The sequence below is a fragment of the Simochromis diagramma genome, unplaced genomic scaffold, assembly GCF_900408965.1.
Source record: "Simochromis diagramma unplaced genomic scaffold, fSimDia1.1 OVJJ01000159.1, whole genome shotgun sequence".
NCBI lineage: Eukaryota > Metazoa > Chordata > Actinopteri > Cichliformes > Cichlidae > Simochromis > Simochromis diagramma.
Window position 1 is genome coordinate 1380441 of NW_024387197.1, and position 13347 is coordinate 1393787.

The window sequence follows — 13347 nt, forward strand, 5'->3', positions numbered from 1 at the left end:
GCTAAACAACAGCAGCACGTTTAACCCTGGAGAACCCATGCGGTCAGATCCGACCCCATTGGTTTACTAGGGAAACCATGGGGTCAAATTTGACCCCATGGGTTCTCCAGGGTTAAGGTTGATCAGCTGTTGTTAGAATTTATTTAATATTAATTTCTAGTATCAGCTGAGGTTTGCTGGAGCCACAGCTGTAAAAGCTGCTGGTCATGATGTCGGTTTGGTTATCTGGTGAGAGGGAAACATGAAGATGAAACCAGGAGATGTCCTTACTGAATCATCAGAGCTGAACAGGTGATGGAGAAACAGGTTTACCTTTTAGGTGAATGAGTTGAATGGAAGTTATGAACTGTTTCTGAGAGACAAATAACACCAGGATCTTCTTTCTATGTAGCTGACAGCTGGTAACTGTGCAGGGGCGGGTCTAGCAAAGTTTTGCCAGGGGCCCAGGTAGGACATTAACAGGGAAAGGGGGGCACAAAGAAATACTTTTCTTTCTTATTCTCATTTAAAATGTCTCGCTTTTAACAAATAATTATCTGAATCTTACAACAAACGTTTTCATCTGATGTAAAATGTATAGAAATCCATTATTGTACATAGTAATTTCTTTTAGGGTCCCATCATAATTTCTTCAGAAGTAGCTAAGTACTGTATATGATGCCAGTATTTTCCTACATTTTCTAGATACTGTACCAGTACTGTGTGTAAAATGCCATCAAAAAGTCAATTAAGTTTTATTCTTTCTCACCTGTCTTTCTATCTCCTTTCACTTTTTAAAGGTTGCCATGTTAGAAAAAATATTTTGCCCTGCCATGCTGTTTATTGATGTGGCAAATGAATGGTTTATGAAAATATATCTAAATCTGTCATCAGTAATCAGTAATGATCATGTCTCACCTCTAGTCTTCTCTGTCTTAATTTCAGGTTTTCACCATGTGTTGTAGATAGTTCAGGAGGTTAACTTGACCAAGCAGTCTACTTTCGGGTACTGTTTAGAATACCAGAATAGGGAGGATGGGTTTAAGGTAGGTTTAAGTTTATTAGACTGATACATATATACCAACAAGGCAGTGTACATCACTGTGACAACAGCGTTTGTTTTCATTCAAAGGCTTTATGGTTTTTCCTATAATACCTGGTGGGCCGGTCTCTAGTCAAAATGCCCAGGCCGATTTTTTGTCCCAGTCCAGCCCTGCTGCCTGCCTATCAATCAACTCACTACAATCAGTTGATTTCAGTTTGCATGCCAGAGGAGGAAAATAGCACTGCAGTCTAGAACACGGAGATGGACATTTCTTTTATTTTGCTTGCACAAAAGAAAGCGATAAGTGGAAAAGTGCATCCAGGACAGAAACAACCACATTATGCTGCTAACACAACTTCAATTCTTTGCAAGCATCTGCACAGACAGCATTCTAATGCTAAGCTAGCCAAAAACCCAGAGTGAAAGCTGAGTGAAAGCTGACCCCAGCATCCAGACCCTGAAATTCAACAGGTAACAAGCAGATGAGAGGTCAGGCTGCATTTTTAAAGCAGAATCACTGCAGTGATCGCTTTTTTTATGCTGGTTTTCATTCTATTAAGAGAAAGCTCTTAGAGATGTGTGTCCTCATTGGGATTTGTGTGGGTGTGCGGGATCGTAGCCCTAGATTTATATTTGTTAACATAAATATTAAAAGTCTTTACTTTTTTGAGTAACAACTCCAACAGTGATTACAAAAATGAGGGGAAATACCTCAACAAACTTGCAGAAACATTTTACCCACAGCATGTAATTAATTTGCATGAATAAAAGAAATTATTATTGCTTGTTAGTAATAGTGTTTACTCTTAAAACCGAGCCAATGAGAAACCAGTGAGAATCAATAAGGAATCAAACTGATTCCTTTGGAAAGGTAAACCCCCACACATTAGCTTAAAAACGCTACGAAGTACCAAGGATGAAGGGGGGCTAGATCTGCCTAACTTTCAACACTATTTCTTAGGAATAGGCTACAATTCATCTCAGGATGGTTTACATGAGCCCTGGCTAGACATAAAACAGGCACTATGCAATAATATAGAGGTTTCAGACCTACCATTTATCAGCTCAAACATCATGTATGCTCCAAAAGCATCAATATCAGCTCCTTTCTGACAGCAAGGTGACTGAGTCTTCATTAATCTCATACAAACGTACACCTATTTGGAACAACCCTGACATACTACAAAACAATAATATTACACAGAGGCAGATACATGCATATTAATGTTAAGGAATACAATACCATTGACTGAATGTTCATATGCCTTGAATTCACTGCCTTGAATTAAACACATTTCTTTCTGCTGTCAAGTTGGTCATTTTAACAGGGGAGTCCATGTGCACTGATTTGATTTGGTAGTCATCTTTAAGTGCACTTCCCTTTCTATGCAAATACACGTTATTGACAGATTTTTAGACTACTTTTGTGAATATGTTACATTTAAAGGCTGTTTTAGAACTTTTCACTAGTTTGATAGAGTTTGAGCCACTGTCATATTTACTTGTCAATGCTTTTTTCAGCAAATTGCACTTTCTTCTAGTATTTAAATAAATATTGTTTGAAAATTAAAAACAACAAAACTTAGAAAAATGTATGACATCAGAAACAAAGCATGATTATTACTTTTGATCTTTTGGGGGAGAAAAGCCTCTGTTTTTGCATGATCCTTAGGACTGGATATGGCTCTGTGGTTTTAGGCAATGAGAGAAATTATGTAAAAACTGACCTGAAATATTTATATAATGCAGCTTCTCTGCAGATTTGATGCAATACAAGAGTCCTGAATCAGCCATATTTATCCATAAACTAGTAGATTTACATTTAAAACGTATAGTATGCAGTAAAGGATGGGACACCCCACAGTCTGAAAATGTACTAAGTAGTTAAACCTCAGTATTTATAATGGCAGGTGGTGTCCTGCTACTATTGAAAGCTACATTTCCACACACCTGATAGTCTTTATTTGGAGTTAAAATATTTTCACCATAAAAACCAGTGGTGCAGTCATGTTTTGTGTACCTGCTCTTTACTTAAAAAATACATTATGGCAACAACTCTGTCACTTTTATCCACATCCAAGGGTGTCACTGGGACTATTAGGAGTGTGAAACGAATCAATACAACTCACATCTCTTTAAATTACAGTGGCTCGGAGTTAGCACAAACAGTAAAGTAACATTTTTATTGACTTTTTAATGCACGAGCCATAAAACTCAGACTGGCGGGTCTTCGTTCCACTTTCAGATCGGCTTTACGCCACTATTCTCACCCTAAAACGAATCTAAAAGTCAAAGCACATCCTCCACCTTTAACACTGCCCATCTGAGCACAGTGTAATACCTCTTCTGTGAAAAATGTCTGCTGCTTAACGCCTATGCCTCCACATGGCGCTAGTCAAAGCTGCAACCCTGATCATGATAAATGACGTTCTCGCTTCTTCTCATTTTTCTGTCTTACCTGCTGTGTTTTGTTGTATCTTTAAGGAAGAATAATGTGCAGACGAATGCAGCAAACATCAGGGATGAGCAGCTGTAGTTCAAAGGCCACAGAGAGTGCGAGCAAGGCCAAATTGTTTTAAAGAGTGACTGAGACCAACCAGACAGGAATGCGTATTCAGCTCTGGTCCTCGGAGGTATGTGTGTATTATTATTTTTATCTTTTTTTTGGGGGGGGGGTATCAGAAAAAGAGAAGTCAGTGTTGAAATGCCCACCTCTCTTGATCTATCCCCTCAAACAAAGACTCTCCTGATGAAATGATGAGCTCTGACACCAGTTTTAATGAAAACATTATAATGTTCGATTTGTATATTCTGGGCCAAATTGTGTGTACAATGATGACAAAGCAGGGTATGTTGTAGGACAGGCCTATCTTGAGATTAATAAGTCGCTACTGTATGATTGGGTGAATGATTTTCTCCATAGTCCTGCCAGATTGGATGTAACTTTTGCCTGCTGCTTAGAAAGGATAGAAAAGGTTAACGTGCATTCGTTAAGGAAACAAATTTCTTCAAGTATGGTCCAATACAAAAAACAACAGCGCTGGTGACAACACATACAGCAGGGTCACATTACCATCATGATGAGAAAGAAAGCAGCAGAGCCTTGCTCACCTAACCCTAATTTGTTTAGCCCACTGCAATTCTTGATTATGAATGTGTGTAACACGGCACGCCTGTCTCTCCTTTATTTTGCCCACCCCACATACAGCAGAGACTTTCACTGACAAACACCTGGTAAGCAAGGCATGGAGGGGAAACTTATTTACATTAAAATTACTATAAGTTATTAGAAATCACAAAAAATCAGAAAAACAATGATGATGATGATGATGATGGATCATTGTAGCTGTTCTCAACGTGCACATTCAACATTCATTTCAGAAAGGACAAAAGTATGACCAAGAATATTGTTCACTCACAGTCATACATATCTCAAGTGCACATGTCTCAATAGCAAATTTAAAAAATAAATAAATCATCTATCTAATTCAGATTGATTCATTATTATTATTAAGATTACATAAATATCAGCTTAATGGCTGGCCTGATGCTGAAGATCATTGTGATTAATATGAGTGGGAAATGTCTTTTAGGTCCATCCTTTGCTTGTTTAAAAAAACAACCTCATATGCTCAGGACTTCACTAGTTACTGGGTATATTCATTGTTACATTTGTTCAGTGCATGATCACCAGAACCTTTTTTATTTTTCCATTCATGTTCACTGCATGCATTTCAAAATTGAAAATCAAAAACCCGACACCTGGTTTCCCCAGTTAAGTTATAGTAGTTTGTTAGCCAGTGGGGGTGAATTTAGCAAATTTTATGGAAGCCCCCAGGTTTTTTTTTTTGTTTTGTTTTGTTTTGTTTTGTTTTTTGTTTTGTTTTTTAAGTTATGTAAATGACTTGGTGCTAGGGGGTTAAATCGGAGGCTCGGGAGTTAATCTTCTCTTCATCAGAGAGATCTGTATAAAACATGGCACTTAATAAAAGATTGTAATTGAGTCATTTCTGTTAAGCAAAAGTGACAGATAAGCAGCATGCTGAATAACATTGCCAGAATGTGAATGTGTGAAAGTTATTCTAGAGTTCAATATCACATCTCAAAATGTGCTCTGTGGAGCAAATGATGCCTAAGGAATTTTTGGCAATAAACTGTAGACAAAGACCAGTCCCTTCAATGATATTTATAATTTTTGTTTTACAAAATTAATCTTGATACCTGAGGGAATTATTTCTTTTTGCATTTTTAGAAATAATCTTGAATGAACTAGAGGGAACAACATGATTGTTAAGGAGCCTGAAAATTAAAGGACAGCTTCCTGTTAGGTGCTATAGTTCCTGATCCTGGGAGTTGCACGGTGTATGTCTCATTGAAAAATCCATAACCATAGCATCTGTCACATCTGCATGCATGCAAGAGTCACATCATCTGTTATAGGGCCTCCTGGGGCTACTTACAGTAATCTTCCAATAAAGCCTTCAGGCAGTCCACCTATCAAACACTCTCACTGCCAGTTTGTTTATGGATTTTCAGCGTGTTCACTTGAAGAAATTAAGGTTTATCCCCACAGGACATTCAACATTTGAATTACTCAATACTTTCTGACACCTGTGTCACGAGGACAGTGCCTCCTGCACTCAGAGTATCCTGGCTAGCTTGCTCACTGCAAGCAAAAAATATAAATAAAGATGCCCAATAAATATGAAAATGCATCAAAGATGTGCTTTGCAAACTCCCTGCAGGTGAAAATGTGTTTTGTAAAACCCCAGCCTCATGTCTTGCATGATAAATGGCATCACTCCATATACCCTCTGCCGAAAAGGCAGCGAGCAGTAATAAGAATACAGTAAGTAGTGCCATTCATCCTGTGCTTGGAAGAGCACATTTCAAACACTTCACGCCAAGAGTAGCCGTATTCTGCAAATGGAGTTCACCTTCCACAAATAATTGAAAGGTCCCGGCATTCAAGGTAATAGAATTGTCTTCTTTTTAGATGTTGCTGAGTGGGGGCAAACAGAGAAACGAAAGACCCATGGAGTTACATTATGCTGTCTCTTCATGCATTTTTTTTTCTATTTTATATAGGAACATTTACACATGAAGCATTCTGACAGCGGCCACCAGCACAAAGTGTTCATGCCAGTCTAAGTGAAATTCAAACAAAAACAGAGCTGATGTGCTCTAAAAAAAAAAAATCAGCATTAGAAAACTTGCAGTGAATCACAGGAAATCTGTGTTTAATAAGTGATAAATAAGGACTGACTTCACTTCAGTCGGTAACTCAACAGTTCATATTTGAGTTGATCATTTATGCTCCCATAGAGCACAATGCTAAGAGCCAATGAAGATGATTTAGCCAGGCAACAGAACCATTCTGGTTTGACATAGCTAGAGTGCCTTGAAAAAGTAATAACACAGCTTGAACTTTTCCACATTTTGTCACATTACAAGTTGTAAATTACAACCCCAAACCCAAAAGAAGCTTATGTGTAAGTTCATTGAAAAAGATCTGTAATCAGTCATTTGCCTGTTTTCCTCAGTGTTTCCTCAGTTGCTTGTCTGTTCTTTACATCACTGCCACTTTCCCACGCTGTCAATGTCGATACTGATAACATTACTCTAGTCCATTCATCTTCTTGCCTACCTTCTTTGAGCCAATCAGCCTCCATTTTGCATGGTTTAAATATGTGCTCTCTGTCATTCTCTCTTTCAGACCACCTCAGACACCTCAGCCAGTGCTCCATCCAAGCCTCAGTCTTCATCTTCACCATCTTCATCACCACCAATGTCTAGACTCCAGGGGCTGCTGTCCTAAATTCTTTCAAAGCTGGGATGACATTCTGCCATGATGTGTCATCAAGGTCTAATCACCAAATAATTTATCTATCCCAGTAAGTGAAAGGGAAGTGATACATGGCATTTATTTTTTGTACAAAATAAATTTGAAAAGTGTGGCTTGCATTTGTATTCAGTCGCCTTTACTCAGATACCCCTAAAATCCACTGCAACCAATTACCTTCGGAAGCCACGTAATCAGTAAATAGAGTCCACCTGTGTGTACTTTGATCTCAGTATAAATCCAACTGTTCTGTGAAGGCCTCAGAGGTTTGTGAGAGAATATTACTGAACAAACAGCATTAAAAATACCATGGAACACACATCAGGGATAAAGCTGTGGAGAAGTTTAAAGCAGGATTAACTTAGAAAAACATATCGCAATCTTTGAATGTGTCATGGAGCAATGTTCAAGCCATCTGAAAATGGAAAGAGTATGGCACACCTGCAAACCTACATCCTACCCACCTAAATTTACAGGTCACGGGCAAGGAGAAGCAGCCGAGGGGTCCATTGCAACTGTGGTGGAGCTACAGAGACTCATAGCTCAGGTGGGAGAGTCAAGCCACAAGATAAGAACTAGTTGTGCACTATACAAATCTGGCTTTTAAGGAAGAGTTGCAACAAGAAAGCCAATTTTGAAAGAAAGCCCCAAGAAGCCCCATTTACAATTTGTCACAAGCCATAGGGGAAGACAGCACACATGTTGCACAGGTACTCTGGTCATGTTAGACCAGGCTTGAACTTTTTGACCTGCATGCAAAACACTGTGAGTATTGGAAACCTAACACTGCACATCAACCTGAACACACCATGTCCATTGTGAAACATGGATGTGGCAGCATCATGGTTTGGGATAGCTTTTCTTCACCAGGGACAGGAAAACTAGTACGGGTTGATGGAAATGGATGAAGCTAAATATGGACAATCCTGGAATAAAGCTTTTTGGATGCTGCAAAAGACTCGAGACTGCAAGACGACGACCCGAAACATAGATCCGGAGCTACAAAGAACTTGTTTAGCTCAATGCATATTCACATGTTAGAATGGGCCAGTCAAAGTCCACACCTAAATACTATTGCTAATCTGTGGCAAGGCTTGAAAACTGCTGTTCACGTGTGCTCTCCATCCAATCTGACTGAACTTCAGGTATTTTACAAAGAAGAATGAGCGAAATTTGCAGGCTCTAGTTGTGCAAAGCTGGTATAGACATGGCCTAAAAGACATGCAGATATAATTGCATTGCATTGACTCAGGGTGGCTGAATACAAATGTACTCCACTCGCTTTCATTTTTTTATTGTAAAACTTTCTCCAAATCGTCTATAATTATGTGATACTTTGTGTTAGTCTTTCAATAAATTCCCGGTAGAACACATTTAAGTTTAAGGTGGTGCATGTGACAAAATGTGGAAAAGTTGATGGGATAGTAATAATTTTTTTTAAATGCACTCTAGATACGGTGAGCAGAAGTTGGCAAGTTGTTTCTTATTCCCAGGAGTTAAAAAGCAACATTATCACTGTCTTCAAAAGGAGTGGTGATTAGGGCCACCTGGCAAACTAACATTTGGGTCTGTTTTTGGTCTCTACCAAATCCTGAAGAAAGTGTCTGGCTCTAAGCTTTTAATAGATCCTCTGTGTTCACAACTAGCTTCAAACTCTCTGCAATTTGCTGTTAGAAAAGTGTTCTTGAATACACTTGCTGTAACTCTAGCATATCTGTGCTAATGGATTAAAGAAAAAAAAAAAGAATCCTGATCCCCACTTTTGCTTGGTGTATATATTTTTAGGCCCCTGTGTCTATAATTAAAATGTCTCATTGTTGCCCTTTGCATCTGGCTCTGCTCCTTCTGTTACAGCTCACTTGCTTTCTACCCAGGGTGTGCCGTGCATGCTTGGTGGGAATCCTAATGAATATAAAAGATATGGTTTTGGAAAAAGCTGCTCTCCTTGGACCCTTGGGACTTGCTGATATGCTGGCCACTGGCCCAAATACAGTAAATAGTATTGGTGGTAGTCCAGCTATGTGGTTTTGTACATTCCTATGAGCACAAATTGCAGTTTCAGCTTATTGCAGTAGTGATGTCTTTTGATTGCTTGATCTAGTCTTTTCCCCCTTTTTAAAGCATTGACTCCATTCTAAAAACTGGAGAACAGTTAAATGAGGATAAATGATCTCACTGTTTTGTTTTTTTACATTTTATTTCAAATGTACCTGATACACATAAAAGTCACTTAAGGACATGCCACTAGGTAGGGTTTTAGGGTTCTAATTAAATCTGTAAAGACCATGTCACACTTTAACAGCCTCAGTAGGTTTTTTCAACATGCGCATGGGTGGTGCTCAGGTGGAATGAAATACTTTTTCATACAGAGTCCACTAAAACACATTTTCAAAAATAATCATAGTTTTATAACAACTACAACCAAAGTAACATCTTAGCATTCATAATGTAACCGACCCAGAGTTTGGGCCGGTAAAACAGATTAAATGTTCCTGCAAAACAGGGAAATGATGAGACAGAGACGACTGGTGAAGTTTCTCTTTCCCTCGCTTCTGCCATATTTATCTATACAATCACATGTATTTTCAATTTGCAGCACCAACATTCTTCACATGCAACAGAAATAAGAATACAACCGTCTGTATGTTCAAGCTGCAATACCACGATCTTTACATGGAAAACAAAAATACTTCATGTGTAGCGACCTTTAAATCATCCACTCAGCTATTCTCTCTGAATGACAATTCAAAACAATATGAAATGCATGTTCGAATACATTTTTACCTCTATTTAACTTTTAACCCAAATACCTATGTATTCTCATTGTTTTAACCAACATACCAGTGTTTGGTCTTAAACCAATTTAGCTTAGTAGCTCACAAATACATGAAAGAGTCATGTGTATGCTGGCAGGCTTAGCTTTAGCTTTAACATTCTCAAAATCACTTTTCAGAACCAGTAAACAGTCGTTCTTCACTGCCAACAGCAGATTAACATTCATATTCACAATATCAGGACACAACAAGTAGCTTATTCAGCTAAAATGACCTGAAATAAGTGGAAAAAGGAAACCAAAATGGCGCCCGCGGCTGGCTAGGCTTTGGCATTTTTCCAGTCCTTCTACTTCATAAAACGTAACAAATAACAGGGTTTACCCACTGATTTATACCCCCACATTTAGCTGTGTTTCTTATCAATATTTTACAACCGTTTTAATATAGTTTTACCGGTTACAAACCTGCAAAACAGGGAAATGATGAGACAGAGACGACTGGTGAAGTTTCTCTTTGCCTCGCTTCTGCCATATTGGAGAGGAGGAGGGTCAGAGGGCCCAGTGGCGCCTGTGTCCGGCAGCCTCGCCTCTGTCAGTGCGCCCCAGGGTAGCTGTGGCTACAACGTAGCTTGCCATCGCCAGTGTGTGAATGGGTGAATGACTGAATGTAGTGTAAAGCGCTTTGGGGTCCTTAAGGACTAGAAAAGCGCTATTCAAATGCAGGCCATTTACCTATGACCTCGCTATTCTGTCTCACTGAGCAATGCGCCACCCGGAGGCTGGGGGTGCAACTACCTCATTACACATAGTTCACTTCGGTGACAAATCTCTCATTTTTTTAACAAGTACTACTTCTGATGGGATCACACATTAGTGTGTCACAATAACATATTTCACATTTCACTATTTTGTGTAGTTTATTTTTAGTAGACATAGTTGTGCCTATTGGATAGAGCAGCAAAATAATGAAATCTTTTGCTTTTCTGGCCTCACCAAATCCTCCTGTGACAGACAGCTGTGATTTCTGAGCTAATCATGCAGAGAGAATACCAGTTAGTACTCTGGCTGATTCCCAAATTAGGATTTCTTATGAAACCAGTGGAGGAAACTTAGCTATATAATGTTATCCTCATAACTAAACTCTGACTGTAATACAGAGGAAGCAGTAGTCTTGGCTCAGACCCTGACACTCTGGCAGAGAGAGATGACGTGGCAGGGTGTCACATCTGGGAGTTGTTGTGTGGTCAAAAACAAGTCCAGTCTTTTCAGTGCACTATGAGTAGCCACGATCCAGTTACTCAACTATGGTGCATGTCACATGTTAGCTTCTTTGACCTGAACGTCTTACCTCAGACCCAACTCCTATGAGCAGTGATGGATATTTTACATAAAAATAAGGTGAGTTTCAAACAGAGGTTTATGCTTATGCTCTATGCAAGCCTAAATTGAATATGCAGAATGGAATGGGACTTCCAGAGAGAATCCAAAAGCAGGAACTGAGTTGGAAGAAATGCGGAGGTACAGAATAATGCCACCTTAAATAGGATAATGGTCAAAATGAAATGAGGTTGGTTTTTTTATGGGAAGTGTTGCAAAACTTTTTGATTTAAATGTGCTGCTAAGGTATGCCTTAAGATCATTTGCACACATAGTAACTTTAAATCTAGTTTCTCCACATTATAAGCATTGCATTTTCTACATAGCTCTCAGTTTTATGGTCTTATGAAATCAAATAGTGGTAGACAGATGAAATCAGATCAGATGAGGAGAGACAGGCCTGGTAAGCAGGGAGGATTAGCTGATGAAACTCAAGGATTGTGTTTTGGATTCTCTTTAAGACAAAGCTTAAGTTTTGTTATGTACATCAAAAACCCTGGAGGGAATCAGAGTCACTTCATCCTTGACATTCTGTGATAAATTTCAATGGCTGATATTTTTGGACATGACCTCCCTGTATCATGTCATGTAGCAGTATATGACCATTACCTTGGAAAATATTATGACAAAGGGAAACAAGAGATATGTACTTTTAAAAGCAACTTTCTTGCCCTTTCTGCAATCAATACAGGAAGGAGAGCTGGAGGTGAAGGAAGACTGCAGACATGCAGCAGCAAAACCAACCACAGTCAGCACACTACACTGTCTGTGGTTTCATTATAGCATTCCTATATTTTGTTTGTTTATGCAGCTGTTAATCTTCAGTTTGATGGATGTGTTGCGTCTAATTATAATAATTAAACTTGTGATGAAGTGATGTAGACGAATGTTGAATGGTGCAAAACAGAGATTGAGTCATGCATTTGGGAGCGCATTAAAACAGAAAAGCTCTTCTGTATGGAGCTGTGGAACAGGATGTAATAAAACTATCCACAGCACACAGACCTCCTAAATCAGTTTTTGCTATTCTTAATATGTATGAAGAGCATTTCTATTTCTATCTATCTATCTATCTATCTATCTATCTATCTATCTATCTATCTATCTATCTATCTATCTATCTATGTGTGTATATCTGTGTGTATATATGTATATGAGTCCCATTTTAACTATATGTTCATATAGTATTTCAGGAGTTCAGGGGCTGCTATAGCTCAAACAACTGAACAGGCAATCTGTTAAAGTTGGTGGTTCAATCCCTGGCTGCTCCAGTCTGCAGGCCAATGTATCCTTGGGCAAGATAACAAACCCCAAATTGTTACCCAATGGGTTCATCACAAAGTGAATGTTAAAGTAGGAAGCACTTTCTGTCAAACATGTAGAAAAAAGTTTTTACATGAATAGGTGAATGTGGCATATTGTATAAAGCAATTCGAGTGTTAAAGTAGAGGAGAAAAGTGCTATGTAGGAAACAGTCCATTTACCATTTGTTATCATCCTAGCAGGCCTACTGTGTGGCTGTGTGGCTGTGTCCTGCTTTCCCTCTCCTTTACTTGGGTTTACCCTGTGGACCCAGTGCAGAAAAAACATGTAGACACAGGGAGAACATGCAGACTCCACAGAGAAAGACCCCAGCCAAGGTTCAGATATACTGCCACCACCACACTGCTAGCACGGTTTTAGGAATATATCAATAATACACAGGGTTTGGATATCCAGGAAACACTGGGAGCATATTGATTCTTTTCTTTTTCACCTATTATGCTTACACACTCTCTCTCTCTTGCTCTTGCACACACATACACACACACACAATTTCAGATAGTGGATGTACTGACTCGTTGACTCGTTGTGTACCTGGGGAAGACCTGACACCAAGATACAAGAAGAAGGAAAACCTGCAGAGGCAGTCTGATGTTTTGGGCAATGCTCTGCTGGTCCTGCCATCCATGTGGATGTTACTTTGACACAAACTACCTACCTAAGCATGTACACCCTTTGATGAAAACCGTATTCCCTGTGGCTCTGGTATCTTTCAACTCTTTTGCACCCTGCCAAAGAGCAAAGATGATTCAGGAAAGAAAGACACCTTTTGAGGTGTTGATTTGGTTTCCAAATTGCCCAAATCACAGTCTAATCAAGCAAGAGTTTCTGGGAGTTTATTTTTCACCTTATACTACAGCCAGTGCTGGGGAGTACTCTAAAGCGGTGCAATATTTAGGTGTTCATTCACTGGGTGCTGAGGAGTCTAATTCAACACATTGCTGGTGTTGTTTGTCTATCGACCATTACCTCACAGACCTGTTTCTCTCTTGGACTCCGACATTAGGA

General features: G+C 39.1%; 1 long non-coding RNA gene across 1 annotated transcript; it reads left to right on the top strand.

The window, feature by feature from the left end:
- Positions 1–3471: 3471 nt before the first annotated feature.
- LOC120745252 lies at positions 3472–8104 on the top strand. The gene is made up of 2 exons (XR_005698597.1): positions 3472–3657; positions 6741–8104. It is a non-coding gene; the product is annotated as an uncharacterized LOC120745252 (long non-coding RNA).
- The last annotated feature ends 5243 nt before the right edge of the window (positions 8105–13347 follow it).